Source organism: Erinaceus europaeus, chromosome 20 (genome assembly GCF_950295315.1).
Source record: "Erinaceus europaeus chromosome 20, mEriEur2.1, whole genome shotgun sequence".
NCBI classification, from domain to species: Eukaryota; Metazoa; Chordata; class Mammalia; order Eulipotyphla; family Erinaceidae; genus Erinaceus; species Erinaceus europaeus.
The window spans coordinates 29,294,442-29,299,443 of NC_080181.1; the positions used below are offsets into that span (position 1 = coordinate 29,294,442).

Here is a 5,002-nt window from a genome sequence, read left to right on the forward strand (position 1 = left end):
CATGAAAAGTCAGATTAGGGAGGAGAGTCAGCAGTGAGGAGTAGTGTCATGCTCCCCTCATCCAGCTGTTGGCTAGAAAGAGATTGCATCCAGTTTCCTAAGAAGCCTGATTTCCAGAGGGGGTGAGGGGAGGGCTCTAAAATTTCCTGGGTCCCCAACCTGCCCTGTCAACTCAGGGGTCCTGTTTTCCTGGCCCTCTCACCCTGCCCAAGCAGGCTCTTTTACTCCAAAACACAGCCACTCCTGAATTGCCTGTGGAAGGGCCTGTTCCAGAAGTGGTGAGACCCATTCACTAAGGGGGAGAGCAGGCAGTTACCCTCACAGAGTTTACTGATTTTAATGTAGCACATTTTGTGACTGTGTGCCTAACTGCCCTGTTTCTTCTGCCTAGCAAGCACATTTGGATCTTAAGAGTTTCAACCAGGAAGAATTCACCCCATCCTTCTCTCTCAGGCCACACATAGTCAGAGGAAAATACAGCATGTCTGCCATGCAGTGCACTTCTGTGGGCCACGGGTAAGTTTAGGTGCTGAGGATTCTGGGAAAAATGAGGCAGATACAGCCTTTCGCTTAAGAAGCAGACAAGCAAATGCACAGAGACAGGGACCAATAGGTAAAGAGAAGGTCATGGACTGAGAAAACAGCTCAGGTTGTTAGAGCAGAGGACTTGCTTGCCAAAGGTCCAGGTTCAACCCAATCCCCGACACCATCACAAACCAGAGCTGAGCAGTGCTCTGGTCTTCCTTTCTCTTTCATATAAAATTAAATAAGCATATTTTCTTAAAAGAAGATATTTTTATTTTATGGGAGAGAGGGAGAAAAGGTGGAGGAGGAGAGAGAAACAGAGTGTCATTCAGGCACATGCAATGCTGAAGATCAAACTTGGCACCTCATGTCCGAGGAACCAATTCACTGCACCATCTCCTAGGCTGCAAAAACACATAAGTAAAAGAGAGAGAGAAGGTCACTATTGAGATGAGTTCCAGGGAAAAAGAGGAGAGAAGGGGTGTCCACAGGGGGCATAGAAGTAGAGCAGGGAATATAGCATATGCAAAGGCCCCAGGCCACAGGGGAATTCAATTCCAGGAACAGAGGGTAAGGGTAAAGCAGGCAGAGCTGGGATTTGACAGGGGCTTGCAGGAGGTGCTGGAGTTTTACACTGTGGACTTGATTTGATTTGCATTTTCAGAGGGTCCTTTAGGCACGGAAAAGAAGGCTTGGGGTTGGTGGGAAGGAGGTACATACAGCATAGAGGACAGTATTGACATCATGCAGACAAAAGGTGATGAGGGTTCCCATGGAGCCAGGAGTGGAGCTAAAGAGAATTATTAACAGCCAGGATGCAATTTATCTATCTGTTTGTCTGTCTGTCTACCTATCTACCTATCTATCTGATAGAGGATGAGAAATAGAGAGGGGAAAAAAAAAGGAGAAACACCTGCAGCACTGCTCCACTGCTCGTGAAGCTTCTCTTCTGCAGCTGGGAACTGGGGACTAGAACCCAGGTCCTTGCACAGGGTAATGTGTGTATGTTCTACCGGCTGTGCTACCACCAGACCCCAGGATGCATTTTGGAGGCTTAGCTGGGAGGATGTGAAAGTCAAGGGCCTCTAACTTGAAAACCTTTTGGAAAAGCAAAGGGTGGAGCCAGAAAGATGGGTGCTTTATACAATCACTTCACCCTAAACTTTGGTTGGGCTGACACTCTATCGGCCACATGCACCACTGTGCACAGTCCAGATGCTCATCAAAGAGATGCCAGGAAACAGTGGCTGAATGAGGAAATGGTGATCCAGGTGATTCTTTCCCTCCTTAAAACTTAATTTCACCATTTGAAATGAAGCTAGCATTTATCAGCATAAAGTGAAATACACCTATCTTCAGTGTCCTGTGATACGCTTTACCGCAGCCTTCGATGGTCATTTAGCCTCACTCTGCCTTACTCTGTCTTTGTGTTTCTTCCTTCCTTCCTTCCTTCCTTCCTTCCTTCCTTCCTTCCTTCCTTCCTTCCTTCCTTTCTTTTTTCTCATTAAACTTTGAATGAGTCTCAAAATTCTATGACAGATTTTTTGGTCAAGTTGTTTCCATTAAAAAGTACTGATTTAAAAAACTAGGAACTTAAAACTGCCACACACAAGAAACCAGAATGGTCCACAAAACATTTTCCTTTCCTTTGGAAGGTTTTACGATGTACTGTTATCATTAACCAGTCTTTTACGATTAAACTTAAGTGGCCAGTTGAGACAAACAGTTCTGAGACTGTTCTTCCATCACTGATTAAGACTGGGGTGGCAGGTATTAGAGACAATATTCATTTAGCTTTCTGTGCCTTCTGGGCAGACTTCCAGCTGCCTTCTTGTCCACGGCTCTGATGACACCGATAGTGACTGTCTGCCTCATGTCACAAACAGCAAAGCACCCCAGAGGTGGATAATCAGAGAAGCTCTCAACACTCATGGACTTAGCAGGAACCATGTCAACGATGGCAGCATCACCAAATTTCAAGAATTTGGGACTATCCTCCAGCTCCTTTCCAGAATGGCTCTCAATTTCTCCTTCAGCTCAGTGGACTTACATGCAATGTGAGCAGCATGACAATCAAGCACAGGTTCGTATCCAGCACTGATATGGCCTGGGTGGTTCAGAATAATCACCTGAGCTGTGAAGCCAGCTGCTCTGCTTCCATTGGTGAGTCATTTTTGCTACTATCACCAGCCACATTGCCAGGAAAAACATCTTTCACAGACACGTTCTTCACGTGAAGCTCACATGGTCTCTAGGAAGGGCTTCACTAAGAGCTTTATGGTGCAATTTAACAGATTTCACTTCAGTTGTAACATTGCCTAGAGCAAATGTGATCACCATGCCAGACTTGGGAACATCAGTCTCAGCTCGGTCCACAGAGACAATACCGTTATCACCAATTTTGTATACATCCTGAGGGGCAGGCACAGGGGCTTGTCAGCTAGAGGAGCTGGTGGCAGGATGCAATCCAAAGCTTCAAGGAGTGTGGTTCCACTGGCCCTGCCATCTTTACAGGTGATTTTCCATCCCTTGAACCAAGGCAGTTTAGCACTTGGCTCCACCATGTTGTCACCATTCCAGCTTGAAAATGGCACAAAGGCTACTGTGTCAGGGTTGTAGCCAATTTTCTTAATGTAGGTGCTGGCTTCTTTAACAATTTCCTTGTATCTCTTCTGGTTGTAGGGTGACTCGGTGGAATCCATTTTGTTGACAGCAACAATTAATTGTTTCACATCCAGCATGAAGGCCAGAAGGGCACGTTCATAGATCTGCCATTGGAGATACCAGCTTCAGATTCACTAACACCAACAGCCACAGTCAAGACAGCACAGTTGGCCTGCAATGTGCCTATAATCATGCTCCTGATAAAGTCTCTGTGTCCTGGGGCAACAGTGATGGCAAAAACGGTATCATTTGTTTTCCACCTACACCATGCCTCGGCCTCGCGTGAGCTTAATTTGCAGCTTGACGATACGAGAATCCGGCATGAAGCCCAGCCAGTCTATCTTGGCGTTACTTTCGATCGCACTCTGTGATTTCACGAACATCTCATAAAAACTGCAGCAAAGGTGGGTGCGAGGAATCACATCATTGCAAGACTGGCCAGCTCCTCATGGGGCGCGAGCGCTTCCACACTACGATCATCATCTCTGGCATTATGCTATTCCACTGCAGAATACTTGCCCCAGTATGGCTCCGTAGCCCCCATGTCCACTTGGTCGACTCCAAATTATACTCCTCCATGAGGATAATTTCTGGAACCATCCATTCCACCCCGGTTCCATGGCTGCCAGTTCTTAGCAACATCGCCCCGCCAGATATTCGTTGGGATGCGGCATCATCTAAGTTCATTTCCCACGTCTACGCACGACCGGACCTGCCAATATACGCGGATATCTTCGCCCACCCTGTCCAACGCTTGACGTCTCGTCATCCAATCTGGTCTCCTACACCTACACTGAACTTCTCTGTTCCAATCTCTTGGAAACAGAGCTGGCAGTCAGCTGAGGTAAAGAACAAACACCTCATCACAGACCCCTGCAAGCATCAACCCAGCTTTGACCTAGCACGTTATGATTGGGCCCTCCTCAATCGCTATCGAACAGGCCATGGCCGGTGCGCCGCTATGTTCCATCGCTGGGGAGCCAGAGACGACCCGAACTGCCCCTGCGGCTATAGACAGACTATGACCCACATAGTCAACGACTGCCACCTCTCCAGATTCAAAGGAGGTCTCGAAACTTTACATCAGGCTCAACCTGACGCTGTTGACTGGCTACGGAAGAAGGGCAAATGCTAGAAGAAGAAGAAGAAAGTGATGGTCACATAGTACTTGCTGGTCTCAAATGTCCACAGGGAGATATCAATGACGATCCCACATTCATGTTCAACCTTCAGCTTGTCCATGATCCGGGTGTACTTGAAGGAGCCCTTGCCTACCTCAGCTGCTTCCTTCTCGAACTTCTCGATGGTCCTTTTTGTTAATCTCACCGCATTTGTAGATGAGGTGACTGGTGGTGGTGGACTTGCTGGAATTGACATGTCCAATGACCACGATGTTGATATGGGTTTTTACCTTTCCCATTTTGGATCAAGTTTTTTTAGCAGTGATTTTCACGATGCCTGTGTTCTGGTGGCAAACCTGTTGAGAAAAAGCCTGTCTTTGTGTTTCAAACCGTTTTTCCTCTCAGCCCATCATCCAGACTACAACACAATCTCTCTCAAAGTCACGATGAGCAGGGCTTAGACACAATCCTAGTCAGTAGAACTGTTGTTGCAATTGGGACACCACCACTGAGGTGGACACCCCAAAAGTGGGTTCTTGGCATGTGGAGGGAAGAAAGAAGTCTGTTTGTGCACCGACACAAAGAGTAGTAAAACAACAACTTTATTTGGCTGAGTTGAGCAAGCATCAGCTCTTCTCAGGAGGGGAGTAGCTTCTTCATTTGCTGCCTGTGTTCCTGATTCACCTTTGCTT

General features: G+C 47.1%; 1 pseudogene; it reads right to left on the reverse strand.

Moving 5' to 3' along the window:
- Window positions 1–2,160: 2,160 nt before the first annotated feature.
- On the reverse strand, window positions 2,161–4,609 carry LOC103128687 (elongation factor 1-alpha 1-like; annotated as a pseudogene).
- Window positions 4,610–5,002: the final 393 nt, after the last annotated feature.